At 45.2% G+C, this 13,909-nt stretch overlaps 1 protein-coding gene across 6 annotated transcripts in view; it reads left to right on the forward strand.

Moving 5' to 3' along the window:
• LOC139760358 (uncharacterized) overlaps window positions 1-13,909 on the forward strand; it is a 181,901-nt gene that overhangs the window by 4,396 nt on the left and 163,596 nt on the right. The window lies entirely within an intron of this gene.

A 13,909-nucleotide genomic window follows, 5' to 3' on the forward strand; every position in this document is an offset into this window, starting at 1 on the left:
GTTACATGAGGCCGTGGCAAGCAGGACTGCGTTCTTATGAATCTAGGGAGTTACAGAGAATTTCGTATCCCTTATTTACACAGTGTCTTATACTATTATATTTGTTATTTCTGTCGTTAGTATCAGTTTCTTATAAAGACTTTCATGTAAGATTCTTCCTCTTCATCGTTGAGTGGTGACCATGCCTGTAAGGGTTATCTTCGTGTAGATTTTGTTACATTGTAATGCTACTTATCTGTTCCCCCCAAGATAGTGATTTCCGATCGAGAATACATTACGATATGGTTCCGGGAGCTGTCTTGTTTCCCCGTTGCTATACTTGCAACAGTGTCCATGGTGAGAACCGGACTGACGAGTCTGTTTGAGGCTACACGTCTCGATTTATGTGAAGAACAGTTTATGTATTGTGTTACACTATGGAGGAAAATTTCAGTTCCATTCCGAAAGAATCAAGGAGTTTTCCCTGTTGGATCACTGTATATTGGTAGTAGGTTAAAGAGTCTTGAGACCACTAGATTTATACTATATTTTGTAACGTAGTAACAACGCGCTCTGGCCGTACCTTTATCTGGGCCTACCAGTACATGATTTATTAAACGTTAGGGGCACCACTTTCAACGAGATTCGTTATCATTTAGTAGTAGAACTCTATACCACGTTGAGCGACAACTCTAAAGAATACTGGGTGACAGGCTTAGTCTAGTTTAGTTTCTTGGGCTGGCCTTTCCATTCATACCGTTAGGCTAGATTAGTTTAGGGATTGCCTTTCTGTTCCTATTTATCCGTTTTACAAAAGAAACACCGCGCCTACTTAAAGTAACCCACCGAAACCAGATTTTCATTAAAGTGATTGCTAGTGGTGGAATTGAGTTCCGCTAACAGTAATGAATCATTAGTTGATTTTCAGTAGCTATTGATGGTAGAATCGCAGCGTATCCACGTATCCATAGCTAGAGAGATGCGGTCCCCTGCCCTTAGTGTCCATGACCATTCTTAGCTTTTACGTAAAGGCTCAAGGAGAAAGGTCGAGGGGTTAAGTGAGTCTCATAGAACCCCTATATTCATTCTTGAAGTACCGATACTCATACTGGAGCTCTTCAACTAATTTATAGTCGGAGTTAAAAATCACCGACTGAGGAAGTGCATTCCAGGGGTTAATTACTTTACAGCTAAGGAAGTGTTTTTTTTTTCTTTTTTTACTCGCTTGGCTTATTCAGCATGAGGATATGCCCACTTGTATTACTCTTAAGTTCAGTGTCTCGGGATGAACAGCATGTGAGAATCTTGAACATTTAATTATATCTTCTGTCGGCTGCAGTTGTCCAGGCGTGTCTCATATGGAAGTTCTGTCTGTTCCTTTACTAATTCAAAGGCTCGTCTTGGCACTTGGTATAGCAATAGAATGTGGTGGGAGGAATCCCTTCATGTACACTTAGCTTTAACCCCATGAGCTCCATTGTGCCATCCCAAGACAAGACATGATGGCCTGGCCTTTGACCTGATCCGTGAAGGTCAGGTCATTCCGAAGTAAACAGTAAACAAACCCCACAGGAGCAGTAAGTGAAATTGAGGTAAGTAATTCATTGTAATGTTGGAAAATGAAACAAAACTAACTTTTAAGTACCTGGCACTGTGCATGTACTGTTGGAGCGATGGACGACATTCTTTGACCGTTGAGGTGTCTAGAGGAACCAACCCTGAACATGTCGAGGGCTGTAATGGTGTTTGGGAGCCATGGCTAGTGACAACACCTGCCTGCCGGAGGGAATTCTGCGAATCATTATAGAGTCCTTGAACGAAACTCTAAACATCATTTGAATCGCAGAACATGACCTTGGATGGGGTTCACCAAGATCGTTCGAATCCTCGGAGGAATTGGTTGCACCGAGAGTGCCAATAGAGTTAAAACAAGTGTGATATCTGTCACGTCGTTTCACAAAACCAGTCTCTAGACATTGTGTCTGTGAATCACTCAGAACATCAATTCAGTTTAATTTTTCGTACTGAGCTAAGACGCCTTCATATCACATTTCATAGCAATTTTGTTGCAGACATTAAAAGTATTATTATTTTATAATACTGATTCATTGGACCTCTTATATAATCTTAAAATTACACAGTTTTTATGTTTATCAGCTTTCCTAATGACTATTTGATGTTGCAGGATGTTGGATGATGCAGTACTTATTTTTATCTTGCGCGATGTTAAATGTTGCAGGATTTGCAGGGTGTTGGATGATAAAGTTCTTATTTATGTGTTGCAGGATGTTGGATGATGCCCTTGTTATTATTGTAGGGTCCTGAGGGATGCAATAGTCATCCTTGTCAGTGTTACAGGGTGGTGGATGATACATTGTTGTAGGATGTTGGATTACGTTGTTCTCTTTACTATTACTGTTTTCACGGTGTTGGATGATGTACTGTTGTAGGTTAATGGCTGATGTAGAACTCATTCTTGTGCTGCAGGATATTAGATGATGTCCTACTCATTCTTGAAGTGTTGCTGGGTGTTGGATGAGGCAATAGCGACTAAGCTTAGCAGTGCAGGCGTGATGGACCTGCACGCTTTGGGGTTCATTCCATTTTTGAAGAGGTCCAGAAACCTTACTCATGTTTTTCAAACACTGTATATTCAATGGTAATAAAAGCACTTTGTATATTCAGTGGTAATAAACACTTGCCGTCTTTACCTTCCATTTACCTTACGATGGTTTCGGAGGTCTGATCCACAGCTGGGTCTGGGTCCTTATATAACATATACCTTTCGTTGGTGTCGTAGATTTTTACTACCACAGCTGGGTTCTCCTCTGGTCTGTCGAGGTGTCGGAGTCCGCGATCCTTAGGCTTACGTAACCTGTCAGAAAAAGAAAGTCCTTTTGGTCTGGTACGCTTTGTATAATGACGTGGGACATATTTTTTTGTTGTTATTTATTAGCCAATCCTTCCCCGCGGCCTTTCTGTAGTATCACACCTGTTGATAATGTATGTTGGAACTCAATTTTACACTTAATACATCTCATTTGAAGACCGCTTTCAAGATGGCTGGTATTCAACTCTGAAGGCGCCTGGTGAGCAAGTTGTCACAATCACTGTGCCATTTGTGAAGAGGAGTTCCCGTTACTTACTTCGATGTGAACTCTGGCGATATTGGACGTTTGTGGTTCCTTTTTCGAACTTTGGAAGAGAGAGGTTTTAATATGTCTGCCTAGCTCTGGACGATGATTTTTGGCTCGTGTGTATTCGAGGCTAGGCTATGGTATGATCAGCCTGGCGTTGTATCCGGTTGGTATGAAGTACTGAATGAGAGAGAGAGAGAGAGAGAGGGGGGGGGGGGGGGGCTGGTAACGTTAATGTTGAGCTTTCTTCCTCCTAGCGTTACCATAATAAATTTGTTTATGATTATTTTTATCTCGCTCCCTTTTCAGTTTGTTTCATGCGGTTGCCTCTGATTGTGAGTGAAGTGAAGTTAAAAAAGAGAAGTGAGAATGAAGTAACCAGAAGGACCATGTGATTGACTGCGTCTCACACAAGAGTACAGTATTGTGTCCATCTGTGTCCTACACCAACAATTTTCTGAGCACATCCTCCCGTCTTCCCTCGCCTCCCGTTTTCTTTCGCACATCCGGAATAGCACTCATCTGTTCTGTGTACTCCCTCCCCCTCTTATTTTCTCTCACAGTATCCATAGGTCTCTCTCTCTCTCTCTCTCTCTCTCTCTCTCTCTCTCTCTCTCTCTCTCTCTCTCTCTCTCCCTCCTATAGCTCCCATCAGCTCTCCCCTCCTCCCTCGTTTTTGTAATTGCCCGGAAGTCCAATTTCAATCCGGAAAAAGTGTTTGGCACGTTTCTCAATGAGGTTAACTTTTTAACTTCAGCTGTAATTTGACTGGATCTTCAAATTTCGGGGATTGCTTTGTATATTGTCTGTCTCAGAAAGATTCTGAGAAAATTTGTGTCGTGGCAGGTGATGTCAACATTGTTCTCCTTAGTTAACATCGACCGTAAAGTGTCACAGATATTAGGGCCTTCTCACTGTCCAGTGATTCACTGCACAGCTACCTGCGATGTATACCAGGCCACCCAGATTGTGTAGGGTATGTATGCATGGAGACTGTGGCCTCAGACAACTTAACTGATCAGAGAAGCACCAACTAAAAATTGTAGGGATAGAGAGGAGCCTCTGAAGTTAACATAAGGTATTCACAAGTTTTGTATGGCTCCACCTTCACATACCATCAGAAGTAAATGGCTTATAGGCCGTGATGTATGAACACTGGCGACTTTGTGTAGTCTTATCCTTCCTTAAAAGCTGCAGTAGGTCGCAAGAGACATTGGGGGTGAAATGTGTAATTTTAGGGGGACGATGTAGATGGCTACAGTGGTACGGCCATAGCCATCCTTTGTTTTTAGCATCTTTTACCCTCGTTTGGTACTTCGCTCCTCTCCTCTTCTGTGTTAGCGCCTCTCCAAGTGTGGGGATGGTTACTTTCCCTGGCTGTGTTGGCATCCTTCCCAGTGGTGACCTATTCCGTAAGGAAACAACTTTCATTTACCATAACAGGACCTTCCTTCTTCGGTAACGCATTTCCCATTCAGTAACCTCAGTGTACCAGCACATTTCCCGGCTTGTAACAAGACATATCCTCGCCCTTGCTACCCCACTACCCCGTTCCGCATAGGCCGACCACACACGCCCGGCAACACGACCGGTCCCGGTCATCTTTTTTTTTTTTCTTTTTTACGAAAATTAACTTTTGCGGAATCAGGTGAGAAATGTGATAGTGTTGCTGGTGTGGGGGTAGATAGTGCGTTCGCCAGAGAGAGAGAGAGAGAGAGAGAGAGAGAGAGAGAGAGAGAGAGAGAGAGAGAGAGAGAGAGAGAGAAGAGTCCCCGGAGCTGCAGATGGGCAATAGATCATCAGCCGGCCTTGCCCGGTGGCCCCCAGTACTTCTCTGTGTCTCTGGTTCGGTTATGACCTTGTTGACACTACCCATGAACTGGGACGACGGTTCTCTTTTTTGTTTTCTTATGAGTATCAGAGTATGATCAGAGTGGTAACAGAGTCTGTGCATGTTAATTTGCTTGTAGGAGTGGTGGCAGGGTCGTCGTAGAGTCGTTTTACACCCAGATTGCCATCTTCTTGTGTGCTGTAAGTCGTGGATCATTTGAGTCGTGTGTACTGTGTGATGACACTGTTTTCGCCCATGTTGCCCATAGTCTTTGTACGATCTGATTGTTCCTGGATTACAGACAGAATATTATTCATCTTCCCGACGACCGTTCGACCCTTGAGCACGACCGTACGACCCTCGAGGGCCGCAGTATTACCCTTAAACACGACGTCACGACCCTGAGGCGTGCTAGCCAGGCCATCGTACATAAGGGTCATACGGATGTGCTCGTGGGGTAAAGGTCTCTGCTGATAACTCCACAATAAACATGACAAACCAAAATGTACCAGGTTCAGTATGTTAGACCTACCACCTTCTCTCCAGTCTTCACCAACTCTCTCCTCCTGTGGAGTAACGTTTGGGCACAGATCAGTGGATAAGTGGAACCATACCGACCCAGAGGGCCAGAAGACGTTCCCTGGCCCTACCAGACTCACATGATGACCTGAAACTCTCGTGCAGGAGGATTCACATCCCACGAACACGTACGGTCGGATCCTGATCGCCCATGTATAAGCTTCAGTCCTGTATCATATCTCCTTTATCATCTTTTTTAGAGTATTCCATTCGGCTTTCACAGAATACAGATTCTCTCTCTCTCTCTCTCTCTCTCTCTCTCTCTCTCTCTCTCTCTCTCTCTCTCTCTCTCTCTCTGCACACTGTTAAGCCAGACAAAGGCCCTTGTGACGGAAGTTAGAAGGCGGAGGCCTGGAGATTTGGCTCGACTTACCCAAGGTAACGATTCTTCAGACAGAGAGATACAAGGATCGCCCACAATGGCTCTCAGGCAGACCTCAGAAGCGCAGCGGCCTTTCATGTGGCGCGGCTCAAGCCATTCTTCATCGCGTCTCAGGGAATGACACCACAGCCGACACTGTGCAGCCGTGCCACAGCTTAGCTCCTCCCTCGTTACTGTGAGACTCGCTTCCTCGCCACACAGCCCGGCAGCTTATCCACACACGCCGTATTCACCAGGCCACGTGCTCGAACCTGGCCAAGAGATTATGACCATTCTACAAATGGGGCTGTATAGAGTATACAGTGCAGACTGTATGCAGATAAAGGTACATGTCAAGCAGGTTACAGAGGCTGACTGAGGGCCTCCTGTATATAGTACACACACACACACACACACACACACACACACACACACACACACACACTGATGACGTAGACATCGAACACTTCGCGAGATGTAGGGGTGGAGCAACATGGAGATATTACATGAAATTAAGATAGAAAAAAAAACTTGTCCAAAACTGTAAGAAATATTAGTGCGTTAATAGTGTAAGGGTGGATGATGATAGAATGACTGGGGAGACGGGTAATGCAGACGGCATACAAGGATTTAAGAAAGTGTATGGTAATAAAAAAAAAGGGGTCCCACGAGTGGAAAACTCCTTTCAGTGCAAATTGGTAAAAGGAGGTAATTGCATTACACAATGGGTGAGTCCCATATATATATATATATATATATATATATATATATATATATATATATATATATATATATATATATATATATAATCGGAGAGCAGAGTTACATATGAGGTGGGCAGAGATCCTGTACGTTTACACACACTCATTACAGGTTGGGTCGGTACACACGCACATCAATTCGCGGGAGTCCGTCCTTGACGCCCACCAGAGCCCACACACGCCCTGATGTCAGGCCTGGCGCAAGGTGTGGTAATAAGTCATAGTGCGGCCTCGCACAGCGTACCACACACACACACACACACACACATGGCGAGGCCTTCCTGGGTACACGTGGTTCGACCTACTGCTGTCGTCATCCTTGAGGAAAAATAACCCATTGGAGGAATTTCAAGGTTTAGTAGATAGCCAGTGTGGTTACGCCCCCTGAGCACGATGGTACGACCTTGGAGTTCGGTGGTACGACTCTTGAGAACTATGGGACGAACGACCCTTGAGTACGATGGTATGACCCTTGAACACAACGATACGAACCTTTAGGGGAGGATGGCTTGGCCTTTGACCTGACCCGTAAAGGGTCGTGTTCAAAAAGGCCAGGCCATCGTAAACCAAGGGTCGTACTTTCCTACCCATGAGGTTACGGAGCACAACAGTCTGCTTCTTAATGGAAAGGAACGAGCTGATAACCACAACATCAACTGCCCTCAACAACACGACAGAAAATAGACTCCTGGCTACAGGGTCGTCAGATCTTGCTACAGGGTCTTCAGATCTTGCTACAGGGTCGTCAGATCTTGCTACAGGGTCGTCAGATCTTGCTACAGGGTCTTCAGATCTTGCTACAGGATCGTCAGATCTTGCTACAGGGTCGTCAGATCTTGCTACAGGATCGTCAGATCTTGCTACAGGGTCGTCAGATCTTGCTACAGGGTCGTCAGATCTCGTTTTTCATCCACCACCAGCACCAGCAGCAGCAGCCGTGTTCTCGTTGAATGGCTGCCATGTGGTTCCATCTTAGGCCGGTACGGTACGTCATACGTAAGAGTCTACAGGATTAAATTTCATGTGTGTGTGGTGTAGGGTGTTGTATACAACAGTCCTCGGGGGGGGGGGTGTCTTCGATATGCGGAACCTATGGGGTAAATATTGCCATGGTGTAGGCAGTGTGTGTGTGTTTGTGTGTGTTTTTTCTTGATATAGGTTCAGGGATACAGGGACGGGGGCTGTGATTAGATAATTGATAGGCCTGCAGGGGGGGTCGTTTTGCCTGTCAGCGGGAGGCCGTGTTGATGGAGGAGATAACAGACGAAATATGTGTGGGAAGTGGGCTCCCCATTTCCCTTCCTCGTGTGATTGTTAGGCCTTGCAATAACTACCCGGGGTTATTTCTATTTATTTCCTGTACTTTTTCTTATGTTTATTTTTAGTAATATTTTAGAATTTTGTGTTGATAGATGCTGGAGAGAAACGTCATGGTGAAGTGTTGTTGGTGATGGTGTTGACGTGGTGGTGGAGTGAGGAGTGGTGGTGGTGGGGCAGGATAAGGTGGTCCTCTCACTCAGTAGGTAAGAGTGGTGAAGGCCACCATTGTCTACATCGTTCCCCTCCCACGCTACTTACGCTGTCGGCTATTCCCGGTGTTTTCTGCTGCCCAGGGTGATATTCCCGGTGTTTTCTGCTGCCCAGGGTGGTATTCCCGGTGTTTTCTGCTGCCCAGGGTGGTATTCCCGGTGTTTTCTGCTGCACAGGGTGGTATTCCCGGTGTTTTCTGCTGCCCAGGATATTAGTGAAATTGCTCCTTCCTTTTATTGTTTTTTCATTTATAGTTTGTTTCCTTTTTATGAAATTTATGATTTATTTGTTCGCTGAATAGGTATTTATTATCATTATTATTATTATTATTATTATTATCATTATTATTATTATCATCATCATCATGAGCATTAAGGGTGGGAGGTGATCCTGGGAAGTGTAAGGTTATATATAATACGAGGGTGTAATAAGGGCGTGGTTCCTCTAGGGAAATGGGGGGCGGGAGGAAGCGCGCCCCATATGGAGGGGGTCCTGTGAAGGGGCTGGTGGAGGGGAGGAGACCCCCAGGAAAAATAGAGGTCCCGTGTAAGGGAGAAGAGCTTACAGCTGATTGGATGAACGAGAAGTTATGTGGCTGGTAAGGTCGAAGGTGTTTGGCTCTTAGTACAGTAGCGAGCTGTTGTGTTCACACACACACACACACACACACACACACACACACACACACGAGAGCTGCGTCTCCACTATTGTAAACCTCCCTTCCCTCTCCAGTACAAATAGATCATTACTCACACAAAAGATGGCGCCCCAGGAGTGTAACACTCCATCTCTGTACAGTACAAAATAGGCATTTACGTACCAGTAACACGTTTTTTACAGATCCATTTCTTTACATGGTGTAGCATACTTTAGAAATGAATTGGTAAATTTCTGTGAGCCGTCGAGTGGAATATGGATATCGAGTGACAGGTAATTGGCTTTCGTGAAATTTGTACGACTGTTCCGGGCCTCAGACAGTCTTGAGCCATGGGATATTGGTGGGTACCAACATCGGCAGAGTGAGAAACTGTGCAGACATCTCTCAACAGTCAGTATTGACGCGGGAAAGGCACTGGACTCATGGGAACGGCTTGCAACCATCAGGAACACTGCTGGATGTACTGTGGAGTATCAGGAGTTTGGACTTGGCCCGATCTGTGGGGGTAGAAGACCTCCCATACCATCGTAAGGTATCAGACCCACCTGTCGGGTTAGAAGCTAACCTCCCCAACCATCGTAAGGTTTACCTAAGATAAGATCATGATGGGCATTTAATCGTATGTCACATACGTTGTGGTTAGTGAACTACAACCTTGTGGACTGGATAGTTTGCTAAACTAAGGTACACTGATAAGCTAACTATATCCATTACACGTAATGTCCTTGACGTCAGGGTGCAGAGTAATAGGGTACGGATATTGTCATGATGTTGGCATGAAGGTTGAACACAGTGACGCTACTGAGACGTGAACAGTAGAACCGTTGTAGGGTGCTGGTTAAGCTACCCCCTGTTAACGGTATGTCCGAGGTCGCACCCGTTGTTAGCTTTGCACGCACCCCTTGTGATCAAGAGGGAGGGGGTTCTGTACCTTTTTGCCCTGTTGTTACAGGAGGTCAGGGAATACAGTAGGGTGGTGGGTGTATGGTAGTAGACGCCTGATGGTCAGAAGGAAAACGAGGTAATAAACAGAAAACGGGAACCAGAAAGACTGCTGGAAGTTTTTTTTTCACATGAACATGGAGGTACGACCCTTCTGCCCACGGTACAAGCCTAGAGTATGGCGAAACGACCCTTTGAGAACAGTGGTACGACCCAAGCACGTTACGGCCCTTGGGTATGATGAATGCGACGGTACGACCTAGGTGTATGATAGCGTCACCTCCTTTCATCCCTGGGATGGGTCGTCGAAGGCCAGACGGCGATGCCCCAGGTCCGTACCTCCGTGCTCAAGGGACGTACCATGATGCTCTCGTTGTATGGGTCTTGCATGTCGCCCAGACGTGTCACTGTTGCCACAGATCTCTTGACTGCGACAGACGGAGGCCGATTGGTAGTGCCGGTGTTGCGATGGACTCCTCGCCTACGATAGACGTAATTAGGAGCGTCGTGCGTTGCGATAGACGGGGGTAAAGATGGAGTAAAATACACGTAGTAATTGTTTTGTTTATGCCGACGTGTCTTTAAAACCCACACTTGCAATGTATTTGGCCTTGGTGTCCGCCTCCGCTGAACCAGATTAAAGTTCATTCTCAAGATGTGCCATTCACACGCTTCCCTTGTTGCTGCCTTGCCTGCTTCAGCTTGCCCCCTCTTCTTGTACTTTGCCCTTCGCTAGCAGCGTCTCCGCTTGCAGGATAGCTTGTCAGAATACAATTACATGTACGACATGTAAAGTAGGAGGTCTTTGTGGGTGATAGGATGTGGCATTTTTCTGAGAAATTTAGTAGGAAAAAAATTGGCGTTCGTGGAGCCTCGAGGGTTAATATGAGGTAGTATGTAAAATACACTAAGTGAAGGATAGTGGTGTGTAGATTAGGGAAAATTGGTGTTAACATGGTAGAGCCAGGACCGGCAGCAGGGCAGCCAGAAGCGCTGTAAATATTTGGACCTCTCCTCCGGAAGTGTTCAAGAGGCAGTTTACGGTGTAGGGTAACATGCGAAGTTATGTGGCCAGCCCAGCTGACCCTCTTCTGCGCAAAACACAACACTATATAAAGCTCGTGAGCTAAGCCCATACCTATGGTTAGGTTTAGCTCATCAAGACGTCATGGTGAGTGTTGACATATACTTGTGAGATGTGATGTTGATGATGGAGGCGTTGATAGCGACGCGTCGTCTTGATGTCTTGGCATTGATGTTGGCCAGAGGGGTGTCACGGGTGCGGAGGTGTTTAATGGCGGAGCCTGCGTGGAGATAGAGTGCGTGGGTGTAGTGATTTGCCGGACGCACTCAGTCAAGGTTGAGCGTTTTGGTGACGCGTATCACCGGGGAATATTCCAATCCATCAGAACCTCCGTTATGCAGGCGTGGGCCCTGGCCTAGGCGTGGGTCACGCACATGAAGGTTCTGGGACGTGACTGAAGCCTCGAAGTCCCGGTACACGCTTGGTGGACGCCCTCTCTCTCTCTCTCTCTCTCTCTCTCTCTCTCTCTCTCTCTCTCTCTCTCTCTCTCTCTCTCTCTCTCGGCACAGCTTCCACCAGGCGTACACCAGGACTTTTGTCCGCGACTGTACGTCACTGTTGGTGTCGAGTTCTGCAAGTTAGCTATTGCTGAGATAAGATTGCAAACCAAATAGCATTTAGGAATATTACCCATTTATCGTATGCAGCGTTTAGGTAAAAAATGATAGTTAAGGTATCTGATTATCTGATTAATTAAGGAAGATATTAGTTTGAGATAGAGATGAAAAACGCATATATATATATATATATATATATATATATATATATATATATATATATATATATATATATATATATGCACTATGTTCGTGTATTATATATGTGTGTGTGTGTGTGTATGTGTGTAAGTACAGGATGTTCTTTATTATGAGGCAGAGAGGAAGAGTTTTTAGCTGAACTTAAGCGTTCATAACTCACTTTGCGTGATGGTCTATGCAAGAGTCACATGCAGGCATGGCACAGCTGCGTGGTTCCTCAAGCAAGAAGAACGTTACCTCTTACATCTGCACAGCACAGGATGTCCTTTGTGTCCTGGAACCTCACAGAGTGGCATAGTTTTTACATACTTTTTTTTTTTTTATATTTTTGAGACTTTTTATTGAATTTTTTCCATCATTGATTGTAAAGATTTTAAATGTTACGTATTAGAAAGTGAGATGTTGAGTACCTTTTCTGTCAGATGTACTGTATGAATATAGCAGTTCCTTATATAAGGTATGGTCATTGGTTACTGCTGCTGAATTATGGGTTTGAGAATTAAGCTGAATCGCCCATCCGGGTTCTCCCCTCCTATTCTTGTTATTATTATTATTGCTATTATTATTTACCTCTGTAATGTCATGGTTGATCTTCCTCATACTTGTTTACATTATAGAGCCGTACTGCTCATCCTTACATCCATTTGCTCGGCTTCATGATCCCTCCAGCACGACGGTACGACCCCTGAGGGCAAAGGGACGGTCGCTGAGCAGTGTTACGACCTATTAATACGACTCCTGGGTATGATGAAGCTGGTTAAAGGTCATGCCATCTTACCCAAGAGTCGTACCGATGTGCATAATGGTCGTATCGTCGTCTCTATTAGGTTCAGGGATGATAACACTGGTTACAGTAGAAATCAGAGGATTACAGACGGTATGTATGACGAAAGAGGAACACCTGTAAACTTTACATGTAACAACGAAGCCGTCAGTGATGTCCGCCGTGGACTAATAGCGAAGCATTTTGTCAAGTCTGGTCTTAACACGTAGCTGTGGTGCTGCCGTCAACTACTGTGACCTGTGAATCATTCCATGCGTTAACAATCCCACTGGAGAAGAAACAGAAGTCTTTCGCCTCACTGGAAGTAAAGCGTTTGGGAGAAAGTTAGTGCCCGTTATGGCTAGTGAGAGCAGACATATCTAACCTTAGATAGCTCCTTAGATCGAGATGATCAAAGCCTTTGATAATTTTGAATACCTTTATTATATCTTCTCTTTCATCTCTTTCTCTTTTCTAAGCTAAATAAGTTTTAAGTCATCTTGTCGGTTTTCATAGGATCTGTCTCTCAAGTCCGTGGATCATCTTGCCTCAGTGGCTGGCCGCTCTGCTCCCTCCATTCTGCCATTTTTCAAGGAGAATGACGAATCGTGAACACAATATTCAAGGTGGGCACGCACCAGTGACCCGAGATTCAAATGCTGTGCAGGTGAATCCCCGAATTTTGTTGGCATTTTTTTTACTGATTATGTTCACTGCTCACATGGGCTTTACCTCGTCAGAGATTGTAACACGTAAGTCTTTCTCTCCCTCATTTATCTTTTGTCACTAAACTGAATCCATACTTAAGCTGGCTTTCTTGTTTGTGCTACCGACGTGTGAAACTCTGAGCTTATTAGCCTCATGTGAACCTAGTACTACAGTTTATCTGTCAGTACCACAGTTTATCTCTCAGTACCACAGTTGATCTGTCAGTACCACAGTTGATCTGCCAGTACCACAGTTTATTTGTCAGTACCACAGTTTAGCTGTGAGGGCTTGCAGCTGTGCAGCTTAGATGGTGTTGTTATTATGGTTTTAAGTTCACAATGTTCTTTAGGTCAGAGGTCACACCGGAGTCATGCACTTAGTTTGGGGGAAGTGGTGGTAGGTGTCTGCGTGACGTAAGGTCGTGTGGGTGTCTGCAACATATGGTAAGGGCATAGCACATTCCTGGCCCGCAGGCGGCTAGCGTTCGCCCCTCACACACACACACACACACACACACACACACACACACACTCTACAACAACTGCCTCATGAGTCTACAGCCTACAACACACTCATACACACACCAACGTGTCCACACACTCAGTAGGAGGTATCTCCCGGGGGTGTTGGCTTCACGTGTGGCATTATTTGAATAACCAAGAAATTTAAGATCAAAGATGTTGTATGGAAAAAATGATTTTTTTTCTCTCTCTCTCTTCTGCATCAGGAAGATCCTGTCACATGCGATTACTGCCTGTGTGTTACGTGGGGGTGGAGAGAGAGAGAGAGAGAGAGAGAGAGAGAGAGAGAGAGGGAGG

The sequence above is a fragment of the Panulirus ornatus genome, chromosome 36 (genome assembly GCF_036320965.1).
Source record: "Panulirus ornatus isolate Po-2019 chromosome 36, ASM3632096v1, whole genome shotgun sequence".
NCBI lineage: Eukaryota > Metazoa > Arthropoda > Malacostraca > Decapoda > Palinuridae > Panulirus > Panulirus ornatus.